We start from the raw sequence: 22681 nt of genomic DNA on the forward strand, positions 1-22681 counted from the left end.
GGCCTGTCCGACAGTAGGTGACTTCTGAGGACCCATCTTGCTTTGTCAATCTGTTTCCTCACTTCCCCAGGTATGTACCGTAGATTTAAGAATGCTCGATAACAATCTTGTAGGTGTTTGTCTGTCTGAGGAATTGGAGCAAATACAGTTGTATCTTAGGGCTTGGCTGTAGACCAGAGATCAGCACCTTTTGGCACGCAGCCCATCAGGGAAATCCGCTGATGGGCTGAGACAGTTTGTTTACCTGCAGCGTCTGCAGATTCGGCCGAGGGATGTGCTGGCTGCCACTTCCCGCAGCCCCCATTTGCCTGGAATGGTGAACCGTGGCCAGTGGGAGCTGCAATCGTCCGAACCTGCGGACACTGCAGGTAAACAAACCGTCCCGGCCCGCCAGTGGATTTCCCTGATGGGCCGTGTGCCAAACGTTGCTGATTCCTGCTGTAGACAATGGATTGAGTGATGTATCCCGGATGGAAGCTGTAGGCATGTAGGTAAGTATAGCGGTCAGTAGGTTTCCGGTATAGGGTGGTGTTTGTGACCATCACTTATTTGCACTGTAGAAGTGGATCTCTTGTGTGGACTGGTCCAGGCTGAGGTTGATGGTGGGTGGAAATTGTTGAAATCCAGGTAGAATTTTTCAAGGGCCTCCTTCCTGTGGGTCCATATGATGAAGACGTCATCAATGTAACACAAGTAGAGGAGGGGCACTAGGGGACAAGAGCTGAGGAAGAGTTGTTCTAAGTCAGCCATAAAAATGTTGCCATACTGTGGAGCCATGCAGGTACCCATAGCAGTGCTGCTGACTTGAAAGTATACGTTGTCCCCAAATCTGAAACGGTTGTGAATGAGGACAAAGTCACAAAGCTCAGCCTATGTAGATTAGTTCCCATGTTGCAGCAGGGAGTTTGTTGAGTAGATGGTGTAGTTTCTTTTGGTACTCCTTGGTGGGACTGGAGGATAGTGGCCTGTAGAATGTGGTGTTGGGGAGTTGCCTGGCAGCGTCCTGTTCATAATCCAACCTGTTCATGATGATTACATCAGTTATTAGGAGTGGACCACATCCACTCTGACTGAATTGGCCTTGTCAACACTGGTGTCATAAACAGACAGTTAAGGGTTAATGCCTCTTTTACCTGTAAAGGGTTAAGAAGTTCACATAGCCTAGCTGACACCTGACCAGAGGAACCAATGGGGGGACCAAATGTTTCAACCAGGAAGGAGGGAAGAGTCCTTTGTTCAGTCAGCTCATTAAGTTAAGAGAAAAGATCCAGGAATCAGCCTTCTATCAGGGTAGTGAGTATTAGAGAAGGAATAAATTAGCTTGTGTTTATTTTCTTTTGTGACTTGTCTTTTTGCATAAGAGGGAGATTTCAATTGGGTTTTTCTTTTGTGTAACTTTAAGGTTTTGCCCAGGGGGGGACTTCTCTGTATTTTGAATCTGTTGTCTGTGAGAATAGCTTGCATGCTAATCTCCCAGAAGTTTTCTTTTCACCTTTCTTTCTTTAATTAAAAGTCTTCTTTTAAGAACCTGATTGATTTTTCCTTGTTTTAAGATCCAAGAGGGTTGGATCTGGATTCACCAGGAACTGGTGGGGGAAAGGGAATTTAAACTCAAATCCTGCCAGGAAAGAGGGGGATGATTAATTTCTCCTTGTTTTAAAATCCAAGGGTTTGGATTGGTGTTCACCAGGAAATTGGTGGAGAAGTCTCTCAAGGCTACCCAGGAAAGGGTTATAGTACTTAGGAGGGAGATATTTTAGGGAGAAGACAGAGTTTCCAAATGACTGAAACGATTTGGTGATGGCAGCATACAAATCTACACTAGTAATTAAGCTTAGGGGTTCTCATGCAGGTCCCCACATCTGTACTCTAAAGTTCAGAGTGGGGGTGAAACCTATGATAACTGGTTCTGCACTTGTAAGGTAACTCCCTTCTCTTCATGTGCCAATATAGTTATGCCTGTATCTATAATTTTCACTCCATGCATCTGAAGAAATGGTGTTTTTTACCCATGAAAGCTTATGCCCAAATAAATCTGTTAGTCTTCTACAACTCCTCCTCATTGTTTTTCTATATCTCAGATACATTTGAGCGAGGACCATGAAGTAATGTCTGCTCCATTCCTTTTTTATTTAGCAGTCTCAAAACACATCCATTCATAAACCAATTAGTCAGTCATTTAGCTGCTATTCACTGATTATGCAAAAGATTTCCCTGTCTAAACAAGCCAAATTGCTGAAGTTCCTATAGTGACAGTTAAATAACGGAATCCCCAATATTCTGCATTTTCAGTAAGGCTGGAACTAACAAAGAACAACAAGTGCTAAGTTTTATCATGCTGTAACAGGGTGCTGGCCAAAAGGCACTGACTCAGCCCCTGTTAGCTCAGAGCCTGCTAGCTCAGCTCCCAGTAAGGGGAAGTGATTGGAGCTGACAGGCTGAGGCTGATTAAAGCCTTAAAAGAGAAACACCTTGATGGGGAAAGGCCTATAAAGCTAGCAGGAAGGAAGCAGGAGGAGAGGAACAGGAAAGTGAGGAGTGAGGGCCTGTTGCTCCCAGCTAGCTGTAAGAGTAAGCTGTTCCCTAAAGGGCTACCTGCCTGATAGCGAACTGTATAAAGCTGTATATAAGTGGTGGTGGAAAAATACAAGGAAATAAAAGGGCACTGGTGTTTGAAAGAGTGGTCTCCCGCGAATTTGTGCCATGAGCAACGAAAGGCACGTCTACACGTGCAATAATGTTAAAATCTAAAAATCCAATGTTGGGATGGATTTTTCTATTCCAGTTTTTAAATATACTATATTTGAGCAGGGGATTGGACTAGATGACCTCCTGAGGTCTCTTCCAACCCTAATATTCTATGATTGTAAGATATGAACGAAGTGTATGACAAAATTCGCCAAGTTCATTTAGCCAATACAGTAGTAAACAAAAAGGGGTCAATGGGTATTTCACACTTGACTTCCTTAGACCTAGGGCACCTGAAACCCAATCAGACACAACTAATGTCCCAGAAATAGTAGCAAAATGCACCTTTAATTAAACCACATTTTAAACAATTTTCAGGCTGAAAAATTGCCAGCTGCAAAATTCCAAACTGAAAGCACAGGGCCAGAGGACTGAAACCTCTAGACAAACATTGATATTGGTTTCCCTTAAGTCAGCTAGGATGAAATATGAGCTATGATCCAGCCAAAGTTTTAAAAAAATAAGAGAGAAAAGCTAGACCCACCCCCAAGCAGGCTGATTTACAAAAATATTGAACACCCAGCAGCTCCTAATGCAGTGTTATAACCCCCTTTCTGTCAAAATAAATCTTATAAGCATATGTTTTACAGCTTCCAAGAACAGAAAGGGAGATTTTGACCACTTAGTCTGACCTCCTGTTTATAACACAAGCCACCAAACTTCCCCAAAATAATTCCTTTATGCGCTAGAGCATAACAGATAAATCTGAGCCTTGTGAGATCCTTAACTAATAATGTGATGGGAGCATCCACAAAATATATAACAGTTGAGGAAATAGCACCATTTTGGTCAGATATATGGACTTACTTCAGTGCAAGGTGAGGATGCCCAGCACCAATCTCACCAGTTTAAGCCCTAGATGACCAAAGAGAGAGAGTGGAAATGACAAAGCCAGGTTCTTAGGTCTTTGTAATTTATCATCAACAAGGTAAATATCTAGAGAATAATTTCTGACCTCATAACTGCTTGTTTCAGCCATTCTGAGCAACTTCAGGGTAGGTCGTGGAGGACGGACTGTTCACACCAGTTATGACTGAAATACCTACATTGTATGGAGATAGGAGTGTGGCGTGGACAGGATCAGCATGACAAAGTGTCAAGTGGTGGAGTTCTATACAGAGATGGCACTGAAGATGGCTTTGATGAATAAATGTTTTCAGTCTTACACGTCAAGGCTAACTTCTCTGGGATTAACCAAGGTCATTTTTTTTTAAATATAAGCAATGCAGTTCTGTGTTAAAGTGTATATATATATTTTTAAACATTTTCTTGAATATTTCTGCATAATTGTTCCAGGTTTGTCGTGTTTAATACCATTGTGCTTGGGGAGAAAGGGCTTTTGAATGATACCCAACTTGGTTAATTTGTGGTGACATTGTATTATCAAACATTCCACCAGCTGGTGGTCCTGGAGCTGGGAGTTGGGAGGGAATCAAATCCGCCCACCACACTGCAGAGGGTGACACCACTGAAATTATGATTTTGTAGATTTTACAAATCAAATGACATGGCCCTTAGTTTTATATCACTCACTTGCCTGCAGAATGAGATTTTACTACATTGTTCTTCCAGACTAATTGTTATAATTTGTGGTATCTCAAAGAGCTCAGTCTTCAAATAGTTCAATCTATTTAGCTAAGCAAAGGTTAAGGGGTGACTTGACTACAGCCTATAAGTATCTACATGAGGAATAAATATTTAATAATGGACTCTTCAGTGTAGCAGAGAAAGGTATAACACGATCCAATGACTGAAAGTAAGTTGGAGCTAGACAAACTCAGACTGGAAATAAGGTGTAAATGTTTAATGCCAACTAATTAACCACTGGAACATTTTACCAAAGGTCCTGGTGGATTCTCCATCACTGACATTTTTAAAATCAAAACTAGATTTTCAAAAAGATGCTCTAGGAATTATTTTGGAACAGTTCTACAGCCTGTGTTATACAGGAGGTCTGACTAGACAATCACAATGGTTTCTTCTGGCCTTGGAATCTACTTTTCATTGAATCTCATCTTTTATTATTCTTGTCTTTGTGCTTTTACTTTTCTCTGTTCATATCAGCACTTGGGGTTTGTTTGGTATGTATTAAGATAGAATTTTAATTAGTATTTTTAATGTCTTTCTCCACTCTGCACATGAGTAAGATTCACTAGCACTACATTCATGTGGTAGTTCCATTCTGGATAACACTTTCCATTACATTACCCCCTTTCAAGTTAGCTGAACTATTGCAGCTTTCCAGTTCCACCAAAATATTAAAATGTTCATTTTTATTACAAAAAATATTAGTTACTCTTGGTTTATAATCTTGATTTTAGTTTTCCATGGAGAATTACACTAGTTGTGATTTAAAAAAAGAAAGACCAGCATTTGTTAGTCATTACATATGGAATGATAACTGAGATGCTACAGTTTTCCCTTTTGTCAGGGCAGAAAATAAGTCTGGTAATTGTGCACTACCAGTATGATTTGGGGAATGAATTTTATGAATGTATTCTGTATGTCATTTTATGGTATATTAAAAGAATAGCCTTCCAAACTAAGACATCTGCATTGGCCAACTCATTGGATTTGAAATACAATGGGGGTATTCTGGCACAGACTTGAGCGGCAGGCTATTTATAATGGAATCAACAAATAGTTCATACACCTTCATTAGATGTGTTAAAAAATAGACCAAAATAAAATTAGTGCAGAGGAACACAATCATGGCATCTTATGCCATTCAGTTCAACCCTGTGCAAGCAGTCCTTTCAAACCCTAATCATCTTTCTTTCTTTTTTTTTGGTAACTAACCCATGCAATACAATAAATAAAAAAGGATTAAATAGTTCCTAAATTTTCTTACACTGTGGTATAGACACTTCATTTCAAGCTTGCTAATATTTATGTAATTAAATGTCACTTAACATTTTATCACCTTATATCAAACGGCTTGTGAGGACTTACATAAGTAAGAACTAGAAGTTTTGTCATTGTGTGCCTTTGATATCTCTTCTACATCTTAAAATATTATTGTTCATATTTAATTACAGATTCTGTAATAACAATGGAACGGTTACCATCAGGAAGGCTGATTACTATGTTTTTTTTTTTTTTTTAATAAAAGCTGTGAAGGCATAAAATACTTGCTTCATCTTCATCTGCATTCTTAAACAAGGCGCAGAGTGTGACATGAAAGATCACAAAACATCCTATTGTTTTTTTTTCCCATTCTTGATTATTTAGAAGAACAAGAACTATAAATGATTTTTGTAGGATTAATTTAGCATCTTATGCTAAAGTTTTGGTGTATGGAAAGCTTAACCTAACAGAAACAATTAAACTGTGTACAAACAATCAAGGTCACTTGTACTTTCTGGCATGGCAGACAAATTATGCAACAAGTTCCCCATAGTTATGCAGTAAGACACAGCAGAGAAAAAGATCACTTCTTACCACCTCTTCCTATTGTTTGCTACCAAAAAATGTCTCTTCTCTCCTTTTCAGACATACACTAGCCCAACACAGATTATAAAACATCTGCTCCCCAGACTGCTATAACTTGGATGAGATGTAAGATTCCATAATTCCCTACCGTATCTGTGGCAGCAGAAATTGTTTGTGGAGGTGGATGGTGGTAGTTGTAGGTCTCTTGACAGCAGGTCTGTGAAAGGGCTGATTTGGGTCCACCACCCCTAAGGGAAAACAACTCAGTGTTCCTCCCACCAGGTTTTATTAATGTTTACCTTCCCTCTCTTCCCCATTCTTAACTTTTCCCACTCTGAACATAACCTCTCTCTGAGAGTTTTTCTTCATACTAAAAACATTATGCTCTAGTTTCACTTTAAATTATAATTTATTCTAAAAAGTCGAGACGTGATGAGAATATCTTGCTATGCCTATTAGGGAGCAATTAGCAAACTACAGAACTACGAGGAAGCCTAAAGAAGATGGGGATGAGAAGAAATGATGATTGGTGAGAGAGACAGCTGATGGGTGGAATCAGCTGTCATTGGCTTTTGGAGAGATGGAAGTAGACGAAGTTGAGCGTTGTTAGGAGGACTTGGTTTGTTAGAACCTAGAATCTTCTGCCAAGTGGGAATTTAAAACTGATTTCTATCCCAAACCTATATTTTCAAATTTGTTATATCAAAGTCGTGCATAGTTTTGGAAGCAAATTCACAGAAGACAGGACAATGAATTCAAAATGTAAAATTTTAGAAGATTTACACTTCTGCCCAACTTCTCCACATCATTCAAATCAGTTTGGTCAAAATGTTGTAATTGGCAATGTTCCAAAAAAGCATGTAAATTGGTGACAGTCTTTTGATATACAAGGACTGATGCAAAACAGTGGTAGGCCATAGTAGTTAGCGCACTGAAGATTTGATTATTGTATTCTTGTGTTTTACTTAGATTTGTGTGCATTCTATTTTAAACAATGACTGCCTTATTATGATTGTGACATACACATTTTGAGACGTGAAATCACATAGTATGCATTTTGCATTTCAGTTCATAAAACCCTCCTGACATTTCTTTTTATTTTTCCCTTTTTAATCTACTCCCAGCCCCCCAGAAATAAAGAAATCTTTTCCAGTTGGGGTAAATGAGAATATCTCTTTCCTGAGAGTTGAGTCTGTAGGCTCCACAGAAGGGATGGCTGCAACTGGGAACTCTTAAGATTAAACCTGAGTTCTAGGTTTCATTCTATTCTTCTAGCTGCCAGCATTTTCTTTAGACTACTCTAGCCTCCTATGAAGCAAGCCAAATAACTGGCCACTTACAAGGAGCAAAAGCGATTTATGCAGGAGGATAACAAAAGAAAGAATTATACAGCCATTTGCACAGACCTATATCACCAAAAGACTGATCTAATCGCCACTGCAGTGAATAGGAGCCTTTCCATTGACATCAATGGAAGCTGAATCAGATCACTAATACACAACCCTATGCACATAGTATTTTAACGCTCACACCTAGAATTCTGTCATGAGTGATATGTAGTTCAGGTAAGTACCATGAATCATTATAACTAAAATCGATTACCTTTCTTTTGTAACTTTAAACTGATTGTGCATTGTTATGTAACCCAGGAAAGGGCTTCACTCTTCTGATGATTGTTAGTGGGATCTTTGAACTTTATGGACAGTCCCTGAACTATAAAATTGTGGAGCTGCAAGAATAGCCTATGTAGCAGCCATTTTATTTGATTCACTTCCACAGAAAGGATCTGTGAACAGAAAAGAAAATAGCTTCTCATTATGTTGAGTGGGGGGTAGAGAGAGAAAAGAAAAGGAAAGTCACAAGCTTGGAAGCCAAAGAAACTCTATGAAACTGGATTGTTTCTAATGAATATTGTGTTATGTCTTGCTTAAGCTAGGAAGTTAAGCATTAACTAGTGGGGGGAAAAAACCCTAAAACAGCCAAACTCCTATACACATTATCACATGTTGTTTATTGTTAATTTTATGTTTAATGTGGTAATTCCTATGAAGACTTAAGGGCCAGTATATAAAGGGATGATTTGATCAGAGCTGAATCATTTTGTTATTTAAAAACAGATATAATGGGAATTGACCATTTTCAACAACAACAAAATTGAAGTCATATTCAGGGAAATCGAGCTGAACAAATATGTTAAGGACTTACGTGCCACGCATTATTCTAGCTGTGAAAGTTGATTTGGAGGCCAATAATAAAGGAAAGAGTTTCACTGGAATATAATAATGCTATAAATACAAGATTGTTATAGATTTACTGGAATCCTGAATACTTACTGCCACCCTGTGCTGTACTGTACAGACTGGGTTTGTTTGGTGTTTAGGGGTTTTGTACCAGAACAGGAAGAACAGAACATTGCCATCACCAAAGCGTGGATCTCGTATCACTTATGTCCATGTGAACTGGGACTATGTGGAGATCGGCAATTTAGTAACTCCAGGAAGATTGGCTGATCTACCATAGAGACATTTGTCAGATATTACACTGCCCCAACCCTGACCTTTTGAGATAGGACTTTTGGGACACAGAGACTTGATCTTTTTGCTCCAAATAGATTGAACCCATTACATACGTTTATATGATTATACATATAATCATATATAGTCCAGCAGGGGACTGGACTAGATGACCTCTCGAGGTCCCTTCCGGTTCTATGATTCTATGTAATGGGTTCAATGGCTATAGCATGCAGTCAGGGATGAGGGTCTCATTGTGCTAGGCACTATAGGAAAATGCAACTAAAATACAGTTCTTGTCCTAGGGAGTGTACAAATTAAGTATGACATCATAGTCTCAGTTCTAGAAGTTTGGAGGAGGTTCATTTGTGAATGGAAAAATGGTTTGAATAAAATCTGTAACCATTGGATGTTGAAATTCTAATATATTTCATTATGTGCATCCGTGCAGTCATAGTGCCATTTCACATAACTGTTTATTTCCCCTTCCAACCTGTAACAGGAAAATAGTGGCAGGAAGTTTTAGCCTCACCTATTTCCAATTTAATCAAAGTAGAAAAGGTCAAAAGCTAAAAAAATAAGACTCAAAAGTGGATCAATGCCAACCCCTACAACCCTAGACTATTCCAAATGCATGAATACTTTATCCCACAGCAAATAAAGGCTGGGTAATTATGGGGAAAATTTATTTTTTAAAATTATGAATACTGTAACATAATAAATGGTGTTAGTTTAGTTATGCCAGATCATCCCATGATTGAACCCACACTCAGACACTATCATTAACATATTTTTGGGGATTCTCTGAACCAGTGGTATAAAATGTGGAAGTAATAACATTTGTAAACAAAAGCAAATAATCCTGCACAATTATCTCCTTTAGTTTATGTTTGAAAGATTGTTTTTAGAGTCTTAGGGAAAGGCTTTGAATCAAGCCCATCTATCACTTTTAACCTTCAAAGCAGCACATAATATATGATGGTTTTTGAAAACTGCAAGCTCTTTATTTGCATTTATAAGGATTCAAATGATGAAAACTCTTCTGAATAACAGGAAAGAGGATTACTGGGTTGTAATAATCTAGGAAAGGATCTTCCTAAAATCCTTGCAGATTATCCTATCTAACTAACTTCTGTTTAGGGCCTGACTCTGCTCTCAGACTACATCAGTTGCACTCCAGAGTAGCTCTATTGACTTTTTCCAGCTTTCTGTCAGGGTAGGTTAGAGCAGCATCTGGCCCCTCATGAAAGCCCGATATTTCAATTTCTTTGGATTTTTAGAAATTTTGTAGTAGGCAACATATGGCAAGCTTCTGCTTAGTTTTAAAACAAGAGGATGATAGAGCTGGTTAGTTACAAATGTAAATGTGAAACTAATAGCAAAAATCTACACCTAAAAGAAACAAAACCATCAGTGGACAAATACAAAAACTCTGGATTTTGTTTCATGAAAAGTCACTCCAATTTTTTTTATTTTATTTTTTTTTAATTTTAAGGCCAGATTCTCATACTCTTATTCAGAATAAGTAGCACCTTCCACTGCGAGTGGACCCATAAGTCAAACAGTGTTGATACATTTAATCAGATTTATACTAAATCATAATGTTTGTTTTACAAAGACAATTTTGAAAAATACATAGTACTTAAGAAAAATTCTTGGGGCTAGATCCTCACATGGTGTAAATCAGCCACACTTTACTGAAATGAATGGATCTATGCCAATTTATGCTAGTTGGGGATCTAAATTAAATTGCCTTGACAAAATACACTTTCAACAATGGGGGTAATTGGAAAACATTTTGCATTATATTTGATTGGAGGGGGGAGAGAGATTAGTTTTTGACAGTGTAGTAAATGGCAGCTATTGGGGGCCAAGGATCATACTCTTTCATGCTGAATTTTATAGCATGTAAGTAAATGGTTGTTTTAGATATGGATACTTTTTTTTTCCTTTTATTTGTAATGTTTGCACAGGATCATGTTATGGTAATATTTGTCACACTGTGATAAGTCTATGCCTTTTTCACGAGACTCAGTGCAACAGATCTCTAAAAACAGCTACTGTTAACATTGCTAACATGTTGCCTTTCTTTAAAAAATAAGCCATGGGCCATCTAAGGAATTACACCCAGCATGGCTCACCATTGTTCAGATGAAAATGAGAGTGTCTAAGGCTTGGTCTACACTACCCGCCCCAATTCGAACTAAGGTACGCAACTTCAGCTACGTGAATAACGTAGCTGAAGTCGAAGTACCTTAGTTCGAACTTACCTTGGTCCACACGCGGCAGGCAGGCTCCCCCGTCGACTGCGGTACTCCAGCTCGGCGAGAGGAGTACCGCGGAGTCGACGGGGGAGCCTGCCTGCCGCGTGTGGACCAAGGTAAGTTCGAACTAAGGTACTTCGACTTCAGCTACGTTATTCACGTAGCTGAAGTTGCGTACCTTAGTTCGAATTGGGGCGGGTAGTGTAGACCAAGCCTAATTAAACAGACAATACTGCGATGTTTGGATAAATATGCCCTTGCAGGGTCAACGATCTAAGTTTGTGAAAGGAAAAGTGTGCCTCTCTAACCTGCTTACAGTTCTCTGAAAATATTAATAGAAGATGAATGGGAAACAAAACAGATTATTAAGAAAAATAAGTTGCCATGGGGTTAGGGGCCAAGGTTTGTCATTGATTAAAAGAATGCGATAGGAAAGAGATTTGTAGAGAAAAGCATTTCCACAGAGCAGAAAGGAGTGCAGTTCCAGAGATCAGGCAGGGTGAAAAGTATTATTTAAAGGTACTTTTATATTTGAGAATCACCTCAGCATGAAAAGAAGCCCACTTCCCAGCTGTTCCACTCAGCCTAGCTCCTTAAGTGCAAATATCCTTCTACTCAGAGAAGCACCAAAATGCCTGGAGATTTAAATTAATATTGTAGTTAACATAAGAACCTTTTAGAAAAGGTAAATAAGATACAGAGGTGGTAGTGGTGGTGATGGTATTGCTATCTATGTAAGATTGTAATAAACATCAGATAGATTTAGACACTTTGGGGAACTGGGCAGCACAAAGGTAAATAAGATTTAACTTGTCTGTGTTTAAGGTAATGTATACTGACAAATATAGTCCCGTATGTAGAGGGAAAAGATGTAGGAGTTTTCATAGATAGTTCAAGCGTAATGTGACGCCAGCATATAGTAGCAATATGAAAAGCAAATAGAATGATGGAACACATTTGAAAACAGCATAAAAACAAAATATATATGGGCAGATTCTTTGCCACCGTGTCTCCTGAGACATGTAACACAGAAGCAGCATGCCAGTTGGAAAGGAGATGGGGGGAGAAGGGGAGGAAGGCCCTTAGGTGACTTTAAGTCACCTTTGTGTCCTCTCACGTTTGGACTCTGGCACAAATCAGAGCCGCTACTTACAACAAACTAAAAATGGCTGTGTAATACACCAGAAACTCCACAGAGCTCTCAGCACTATGTTGCCAAAGCTGCACATACATGACAGAGCAGATACCATATGTTACTGGAGCATGTTACATAGATATAATGATCACTGATACTTTCTACTTTCATATTTAGTTTTAGTCATGCCATGTAAAGAAATATGTAGTAGGGCAGATTGAAATGGCCCAGAAAAAGGATATGAAGATTAAAGGTATGGTCGTACTTGAACAGGATGGCAGCTTGAAAAATAGTATTTAGCTTTAAAAGAGGGCAGCTCTTGTTAGCAGAAAAAAAAACCTGTGTCATTATCAGTTATGCAAGAACTCTATCTCCCATACATTTTGTTCTCTTGTTCATTCTGAACACAAACTTGAATATAAGCTAAACTGCAGCACTCTGAAGGTATTTGTAATCTCTCTTTCTTTGCTCAATCATCAAATAAGATTCCATTGAAGTTGTCCACACCAACCCATAGTAGTTTTATATTAGTATAAGTAAATTAAAAGAAAATAGTTAGTTGAAAAGCAAATATTCATTCTGCAGAGTTAAAGTCCCTGTTATGTTTTACGTATAACAACATGTAGTGTGAAGACTTCTGGCGTTTATCCACAGCCCACCTTCTGGAAACTCACTCAGCCAGATATTCCTTCTGGGACTCTGGGGATATTTACACAACATGAGCAAGTAGTTCTGACGTTCTTTAAAGACTGCATTGTGCACTCACCTGACCCTGTGCTTACAGAGCTACACAAACCAATTTATTTATATAACTATTCCTGATGAACTGAGCATTGTGGTCTGATCTGTACTCACCCCAATCCACCCAAGATGGCTAGCACTTGGGTTGGGACTGTTTAATAAGGGGCACTCACCACCAGAGCACCTCTCATGCCAGGACACCGCATTGCATGGGTTCTTTTACTCTGCCACCCCTATTGCTTGTACTGGTTCTGTGGCAATCTGCACCTCCCATGGCCCAGTCCTTCAGCCAGATCACCTTTCAAGTTCATTCCCCTTCTAGGGTAACAGAAAAGGCCAAACAGAAAAAAGTCTAATGGCCTTTATGCCAGGCCTCTGGCCCCCTCTGGGACTATTCAATCTTTCCCACTTTCAATGAGGCTTGTACTGTCCACTCTTGTTGGTGAAGGGACCCAGGCCCACCCTCTCCTCTGGCTTCCAGCCCAGGGACCTGTGTTAGCCAGCTAAGGGCAGCTTCTAACAATCCCATGCTGTTTCCCTGAGTTCCTCCTACCTTCTCCTTGTTCATCAGCATCTCTTACAGGGCTGTGGACTTCATTACTCCCACGCTGGGGTTCTGTTTCTTTGTACAGCTTCTTTCTAGCCAGCTACTGAGGCTCTTCCTCCGGGCCACACTCAGCCTCTAGCAGCAGACCTCCTCTGCCTGAGCTGCAGCCTTTTATGCTAGCTGTTGCAAATTGACTGCTTAGTCACAGCTCCAAGAGTACTTGCTCGATCTTTTAACTCTTGCCTGGCTGTCACACTGTAGGGTCTTAGTGGTCTGTGGGGTCCCATCACAGACCTCCGCCATTGAGTCCTGAACATTATAAAACTGTCAAGCTAAGGAGCCATGTATTCTGCATGGGGTCACAAGACATTGTCTATTAGGCACTGAAAGGTTGCAGTGGCACCATGAAGTTCAAAGGGCTGTCCCTAAATTTGAAGAGACCCCAAGCAGTGGCACAACAGTGCGGGGGAAGTAGCGGGTCTGAAAAGGACTCAACAGTCTCAGGTCAGGTTTGGGTTGACTGTGCCTTGTTCAGGTGAGGGTCAGGCTTTAAAAATAGACCTGAGCAGACCTCTTGCCTGCAGCTTCCATGGCCCGGTCCTCCAGCCAGGTCAGCTTTCAAGTTCAGTCTCCTTCCGAGGATATCAGAAAAGTCTAAAAAGAAAACCCTAATGGCCTTTAGGCCAGGCCTTTGCTTCCACACCCTCCCTTCCCCCGCCCCCCGACTATTCAGGGTTTCCCTCTTTTGGTCCCAAAGCTTGAACTGTCCTCTCTTGCTAGGGGAGGGGAGGGGAGGGGACACAGGCCCACTCTTTCATCTGGCTTTCAGCCCTCAGACCATGTGTTTGGCAGCTAAGGGGGGCTGTTTACAATCCCATACTCCCAAACTGGTTCCCTGAGCTTCTCTGACCATTTCCCAGTTTGTCAGCATCTCCCACAGAGCTGGAGATCTGTCTCCTTGTGTGGCTTTTTCCTAGCCCATTACTGAGCACCTTCTTCAGGGCCACTCCCAGTCTCCATGCCAGCAGCCCTTCTCTGCCTGAGCTGCAGTCTTTTACCCCAGCTGTTGCTAACTGGACCCTTAGGGCAGGGCTGGTGTAACCACTAGGTGAACTAGGTGGCCGCCTAGGGCACCAAGATTTGGAGGCACCAAAAAGCAGTGTCCAGCGTCACAGGAGTCAGCTGACAGGGCAGGGAGCAAGGCCTCCATAACAAACCCGCCCCCACAGCGAGGGACGCCGCACAGGACAGTCAATGGAAGCCTCTGGCAGAGCAAGCCGGCCAGGCGCAGCGATCAATGCAACCAAGGGACGGAGCCGTTGGGGGAGGCAGGATGCAGTCCTGTGCTCAGGTGAGCTTCGCCCTCCAATGCGCCATGCCTGGGGCCGGGCACAGCCGCCTCCTGGGGCAAGGGGAAGTGAAACTAAACCCCGCAGCGCGACGGAGGGGAAAGGGCTGGCGCAGGTGCCGCTTCCAAACACCAACCCCTTCCTGTGGAACTGTGCCAATGCGGGGAGCTGGCCCTGATCCCCAGGGAGATCCTCACCTGCTCCCTGGGAGAGCCCGGCTCTGTCCTCCTTGTCCTTGGGCCCCCCCGGAGGGTGAAGTACTCAGAGCCTCGGAACGTTTAGAGACCCTGCGAGCTGGGGGCATCAGCCTCCTCCTTGCTCATAGGTTCCCCCGGGCCAGAAGGGACCATTGTGATCATCTCCTCTGACCCCCTTGTATTAATTCTAATGAACAATGCCACATTATGCTGTATTCATTTTTGAAAGTTTATAATAAGCGATGCTCCAGGGGGAGGGGAGGAGGAAGGGGGGCACAAGGTGGAAGTTTCGCCTAGGGTGCAAAATATCCTTGCACTGGCCCTGCCTTAAGGTAGGTCTCCCCTGTAATTAGAAACCGCAGTTGGCCCGTGTCAGCTAACAGCCTTGTGGGGCTAGGGCTAAGGGGCAGTTTAATTGCAGTGTAGACATTTGGGTTTGGGCTGGAGCTCGGGTTCTAGGATCCTGCAAGGTGGGAGCGTCCCAGAGTTCTGGCTGCAACTTGATTCCAAATGTCTACACTGCAACTAAACAGCCCCTTAGCATGATCCCCAGGATCCCAAATCAGCTGGCACAGACCAGAGCAGATTGTCTAATTGCAGTGTAGACATACCCTTTGTGGCAGCAGGATGAGTAATTGGTCTGTTAACTCTTTCATGCCTGTCACAGTGTGAAGCCTATATACCCCAACACACACTGACAAGGAGTGTTGCATCCAGGGAGTACAAGTATTATAATTGCAGCTGCTACCCTGCATAGGGTTACAAAGTTGGAGAAAACTCTTTGCACCTTTCTGCCCACTGGCCCCATTTCAGGAAAACATCCCTAAACTGTGAGAACATGCTTTGAATTACATGATTAAACATGTATGTAACTGGTTTCCTGAATAGGGATGGATTTAGGCATGGGCTTAAACGTTTTCTTCAAGCTGGGCCTCAGCCTTCATCTACCCCCAAACACACAAACACTCATACAAGTAGTCCACATATTCCACTATATGAAACCTATCAAATCACCAGCAAAAAATGTTAATTATCTCAAAATTAACTATAACTCTTCTGTGTAATCACAGTAGTGAAAGTACAAGATAACAGATCAGATGTTGGGGGTGGGGTTTGCTTTTAGTTTTATTTTCCACTTCCAATAGCCTCAAATTTCAGGAGAACAAAAATGTTATAATGTGAAAGGTGAAAGTTAAACAGCTTAGTCCAAAATATTACAGTGGCATTTTCAAAAGCAGTGAAGTCATGGAGCAGTTAGGCTAATGCTAAATGTTTTTGAAAATCCCACAATACAATGTTAATTAGATAGTTTACTTTACAGTAAGACCTCAGTCCTCAGTCCCAGTGAAGTCAGTGGCAAAACTCCCATTCATTTCAAAAGGCACATGAATGGGTCCGAAACATGCAGAGCCTTACTTTACCATAGCGCATCAGACCCATGTAAATGGTCTTACTTTAAAGTTTTCATTATTCATCCAGTTGTACTTGCCGTTTCTAATACTATTGTTTATTTCCAAAGGGGAAAATGACATGTTCTTGATTTCTATTTGCATACCAGGACATTCTTTATGATGATCATAAACGACAAAGGCAACAGAATTTAATAACAAAAAACCCCGACTTTCATTTTTATTTGGATCCCAGCGAATTCATTTTGAGACATCTGCCTGAAGCATATCTTTTGCAAATACAAAAATGGAAAACATTAAGTTCTCCTAAATAAAGTTTCCTATTGGAGGCTGAACTTCTTTGCAAAACATGGCAAGAAATGAGGCCTGCTGTTCAGCACCATTAAGCAGTGAGTATATGCTCTCCTGAGCATCAAACATACTGGGCACTGGAGCCAATACTATACCTTAAATAGAGGCTGGATTCTTTTTAGGTGGCTTCATCTTTTCTGGGACTGATTCATAACTGAACTGATTTTTGTTGTTGTTATTAAAATATATCCAAATGCATACCTTTGTATAAGCTATAGGTGGCATAGTATTTATTATGCTTTGAAAACAAAGAGAAAGAACATTCTTACTTATAATTTCTCACAATGAGGACATCTACCAATCCATAGGTCTTCTCTATCCATGTTGCAGATGGAGGGCCATATTGTATGCTCATATTGGGGGAGGGAGTGTTGGCACAAAGGCCACTCACACAATAACAGACCTCGTGCTTCCTGAGCTCTAGGGAGGGAGCACAGAGATTGCTTGATCCTGCTCCCTTTTGCAGAGCAAGGTGCCAAAAGGCTCAGGAAAAAGATGGAGGCCCTATGGAGCAGAGCCAGCTTATTCTGGAGAGTTATCCGCACCAACCTAATGGCATTGAGAAATCCTTGCCTAGTACAGAGCCAGATATTGACTCTACAAAACCCCTCTTGGCTTAGATGACTGTTACAAGTTGGGGCAATTTACAGCAGACCTGAGACTGCTCTAAATTGGCCTCAGAGCTGAACTGGCTCTTAGCTGTCCCCAAAATAGGGAAGATGTGGAAAAGGAAGGCAACATAAAGTTACTTTTGCACCCCAACCTTCAGGTGCCTGACTGGAAAACCAGAGAACTGAGCTCTTGAAGTAAAATATTTCCTCAATTGTAGAAGTAGGTCAACTAGCTTTGAAGGTTATCCTTAGCCTTTTAAGCTCCAGATCATTCAGTTGAACCGCCAGAAGGACAGGTACTTTCTTCAAGAGATCCTCGTAAATAAAGATTCACCATGGACTAAAGACTGATGTGCTCAACAACTGAAAGAACCTGGGATGCCATAGCTTGTAAAGGATGGCTATGTTCTTCAAGCCTTCTCTTGCTAGAATGGGGAAGTTTTGAAAGGTGTGTGGACATGTGTCTGACCAAAGATAAGAGAAAATTACAATTCTCCAGGGTTGATTCTTCCAGTGACTGGAGCAAAAGTGTTGAATTTAGTTGTTGCCCCAAGGAGCAACAAGATTATCTTGCGAAAGGAACTACATCTTTGACATGTGAATGAATGTTTTTCAAATGATTCTGCAGCTAAAATAGCTCCACCACCATGGAACAAACTCCCACAGGAAATCAAAATGACTCCAAATGTCATCACTGTTAGTGTACCTCAAGGCATAGCTGTTTAAACTAACATTAACCCAACCAACCATGACAGAGGAGACCCCACACAGAAAGAATCAATCACTTAGTGCTGAGAGGGGGATACCTGAAAGGCTCCCAACAGGGGAGAGCCAGGAAAGCCTGCAACTGTCTCTGTAACAAAGGCAACAAAACAGGATTGGGACTGAATCACTTCCTGCATACATGGAAATCATCAACTCCAAATTTCTTCAGACTTCTCCATCCATCTGCTACGTTGATTCGCAAGAGCTATTAGTTTTCTCTGGATTGATGTATGAAAAATGAGAATTAACGTCATTAAAAATTACTTAAACTGCTTCCTATACAGGTTATGGTGAACACTGATTCCCTGGTTGGTGATGATATTCAAAGGATCAAAACATACATACAGTATAACCCAACTCTGGTTTATATCCACAGTAACTTTAAAAATATACAAATAACATATAAATCTGTTTTAGAGGGGTGTTTTATTGGTTTGTTTTTTTACTTTCTACAGCAGTTTGAAGACTGTGAAAGAACCACCCTATCTAGGATATATCCTAGATACTAGATATCCTTGTTGCATTTTTTTTCTTCTGCTATAAGTATAAGATTAAAGGTTGCTAAAGGTAGCAACCCAGAAATGGAAATACTCTCATCAACCAGAAAATATAGTGTGTGTTTGTACATTCAGGGAGCTCCGGCCACATTAAAAGCACCAAATTACAAGGAAGCACAATATGCACAAAAAAAAAAAAATGTAATATCCTTTAGTAGTCTCTTTAGAGCTTCCAGATTTGGCACATATTCTCAATTAATCTTAAGAAAAGGTTCTATTCAAATCTCTCAAGGGATTTGTGCACACCCTGTAGATCTGCTAACAGTAAAGTATTTATTACTCATGTCTGCCTACGGAGAACTACAAAATATCAACTTTGCAGAGCTAATGGATTTTAAAAGATTTTGTATCTTACTAAACATGTGAATTTTGTTCACCTAATGCAATGCAAAATATGCATCCCGCATAGTAAAAGACGTTTCCCTTGAGCATTTTATACAATACCTTAAATGGTAAAATACTATTGTTACTCCACAGGCCAGCAATACACCATGGGTTTATCACTATTTAGGTTAATTACAAACACAGTATTTTATCACCCATTCAAACAGGCAGTATGTGGCAATAAAAGATGTAATGTTTGCAATATGCTCATAGTCTCTGTACAATACTTAAGCCATATATTAAGTATACAACATTATATGAGCTAAGCATATGTTCTTGGCACTGTACTCGCTATGCACTAAAATCATCTAAAATTAGTGAAACACTTTTCAAACCATAGCTTCTTGAACTTTGTTGAGACAAATCAACAAAACTCTTCCTTTTGCTAAACGTCAGTGTTGTATGATCAGTTGTCAGATGTACATTCCTGGATGGACTGTGTCTGCCATGTATTTACTCCCTCAAGCTGCTGAGCTACAAAAGATGCACCTTTAGCTCATTTAACATAGACCTTTGTTTTTCCAGCTGAAAGTCATAATGTATTACTGTCCTGTTTGATAGACCTGAATGATAAGTGGAATCTTGGAAATGACACTGGTGAATTCCCTGAGCTGGTGGTTACCATTATTTTAACATGCAGGTGGGACTTCCCTAGCCAAATGAACATCATTCAGTTGGTAAGAATTTTTAATTAGTGTCATAAGACTGAAAGCTACTTCCTTGATTTTAGCTAAGGCTACGATTTAGTCACAGGTATTTTTAGTAAAACCCATGTACAGGTCATGGGCAATAAACAAAAATTCACAGCCCAGGACCTGTACATGACTTATATTAAAAACACCCGTGATTAATTCTTGGGGGTGTGAGGTGCACTGGGGCCACTGCGGGGGGCCTCTAGAGGGAGTGTGCTGATGTGGGGGTGCACCTGGGGGCAGCGGCACCAGTTGCCCGGGCCAGCGGACAGTGGCTGCTCCGGACAGCTGGTCAGGGACCACTGCCCGGGGCCACCGGAGCAGCGGCTGGTGTAGTTGTCCCCCCAGCCACTCCAGCAATGCTTGGGTGGCCCTGGGGTCAGCCACACTGGCCCCTTGAGAAGTAATGGAGGTCACGGAAAGTCATGGAATCCGTGATTTCCACAACCTCTGTGACAGACACGGAGCCCTAGTTTTAGTATAGTGTGAATATATAATGAAAGTTGAATTCCATTTGCAAAATGGCAGAAGTGTGAATATTTACCTATTTATATTGGTTTTCCTTGTTTTCTTACACAGTGGTCATTAAAATCCTCAGTATTTACCATTATGTAGTATATGTGCAATCACATATCAGGTCTCAGTATAGGAAGCTACTGTGGTTGTCACAGATTATTGGTGTGATAAATGCTACATTTTCAGTGGCACCTCCTTACAGTATGTGTACAGTGGCTATACTGTGCACACAAACAGGGACAATAATATAATCAGTGGTATGAAATAATTAGGGCTGGATGAAAATTTTCTGCCAAAACTTTGTTTTGCGAAGAATTGGGTTTTCAACTAAACCAATTTTTCATGACATGCGTCTACGGTTTGTGGAAAATTTCAATTTTTCTGTTGAAAAAAATGATTGTTGCAAAACCAAAATATTTTGGCCCAAAACTGGAATATTTGGATTAGTAAATGTTGCTGCAGTGTCTCATTGGAATTGTTAGTAGTTTGCCTTATGTGCCCATTCTCCTCTATGGGACAGGTTCCCCAGCCAGATTACATCACCAGTAAGGCACTATGGCCGGGGATTCCCAGGATGCACCACCTCTTCTCTCCAATAGGGGAGACACTGTGCATCATGGAAAATATAGTCTAGCCAGGGAGTCTGATCCATCCAGGATATGGAAGCATGAAGTGCCTGATATACAACTCCCATGAGGCACTGGGGCAGCATTTCTGAATCAAAATACTTTGATCTTCAGACAAAATAATTAGTATTTGACTTTCTACCAAAAATAGAAATTTTCCATGGAAAATTTAGGTTAAAATGAATTTGTCAAAACTTTCTGTGGGAAAAGAATAAAGATTTTTTGATCAGTTCTAGTTATAATATCTAACTATATCACTGCAATAGCTAAAATAAACCAGAAAGCATTCGACTTTCAAAACAGAATTTCTCGGGGCAATTCTTATTGCATGTGCACACAATGGTATATCCAGGAATTACTCAGCTCTTAATTTAGAAAAGTGTCTTGTACAGTTCATGATATTCAACTGACTTCAATTTATGGAATTTAACTATTGTACAGTCAGCAGACATGATTCACGTAAAATACAAATGTAACCTGATTAGAATTATGGAAAATATGTCTTTAAGACATACCAAGAATATTTATCTAGTGTAATATATCTCTATATGCCCAACTGATTAAAACCAAAACTAAAAGTAGAAAGCATGGTGTGTGAATTATAAGCAGGCCTATTATTAAGGTTGTTCAACACTTCCAGTTATAAGACCCTATTTTCAATTGCTTATAACACTGCAAAAATTTAACTGTTTGGGCTGAAATTTTTCATGCCAAGTGTCTACCTGGCACTGACACAGACTCACTCTCTCTCTCTCTCTTTCAGCCAAAAAATGTCTCAGTCATTTCTGAGAATGAGGCTAGGAAAATACATTAGTTTGACTGTCAAAAATTTCTGGTGACCTTTTCTTTGAACAGCTCTAGTGTTCCCATACTCAAGAGCAGGGACTTGCAATTTGGCACAGGGGTGTTTTTTTGTGCCAGGAATGTTCCTTTTGCTGTCCATGTAAAGTCTGCCCAAATTTGGCCAAGTTATACACCTTTGAAAAATTGAAGTTTGCACATGCTCATTGGAGACTTCCTAGAGTTTAGCAGCTAAACTCTTCAAAGATTGCATCCTCGCTGAGCATGTTCCAACCCCTCAAAGCTCCTATATATGCCCAGATTGTGAATGTATAGTCCCCCACAGAGCAATTAAGCACAGATTCATATTATCGTAGGACTGGAAGGGACCCTGAGAGCTCTTCTAGTCCAGTCCCCTGCACTCAAGGCAGGACTAAGTATTATCTAGACCATCCCTGACAGGTGTTTGTGTAACCTGCTCTTAAAAATCTCCAGTGAAGGAGATTCCACAACCTCCCTAGGCAATGTATTCTAGTGCTTAATGACCCTGACAGGAAGTTTTTTCTAATATCCATCCTAAACTGCCCTTGCTGCCGTTTAAGCCCATTGCTTCTTGTCCTATCCTCAAAGGTTAAGAAGAACAATTTTTCTCCCTCCTCCTTGTAACAATCTTTTATGTACTTGAAAACTGTTACCATGTCCCCCCTCAGTCTTCTCTTCTCCAGACTAAACAAACCCATTTTTTTTCAGTCTTCCCCCATAAGTCATGTTTTCTAGACCATGAATCATTTTTGTTGCTCTTTTCTGGACTTCCTCCAATTTGTCCACATCTTTTCTGAAATGTGGCATCTAGAACTGGACACAATACTCCATCTGAGACCTAATCAGTGCAGAGCAGAGTGGAAGATTAGTTGTGTCTTGCTTTCAACTCTCCTGCTAATACATCCCAGAATGATGTTCACTTTTTTTGCAAGTGTTACACTGTTGACTCATGTTTAGCTTGAGATCCACTTTGACCCCCAGATCCCTTTCCACAGAACTCCTTTGTAAACAGTCATTTCCCA

The 22681-nt window shown here is 40.7% G+C and overlaps 1 protein-coding gene and 1 long non-coding RNA gene across 2 annotated transcripts in view; one reads left to right on the top strand and one right to left on the bottom strand.

Annotated features, from left to right (window-relative positions):
* Window positions 1-22681, bottom strand: part of CTNNA3 (catenin alpha 3) — a 960805-nt gene that overhangs the window by 171806 nt on the left and 766318 nt on the right. The gene's annotated exons all lie outside the window — the stretch shown is intronic.
* On the top strand, window positions 1248-6136 carry LOC117879850. The gene is made up of 3 exons (XR_004646400.1): window positions 1248-1293; window positions 3724-3947; window positions 5787-6136. It is a non-coding gene; the product is annotated as an uncharacterized LOC117879850 (long non-coding RNA).

This window comes from Trachemys scripta, chromosome 7 (genome assembly GCF_013100865.1).
Source record: "Trachemys scripta elegans isolate TJP31775 chromosome 7, CAS_Tse_1.0, whole genome shotgun sequence".
NCBI classification, from domain to species: Eukaryota; Metazoa; Chordata; order Testudines; family Emydidae; genus Trachemys; species Trachemys scripta.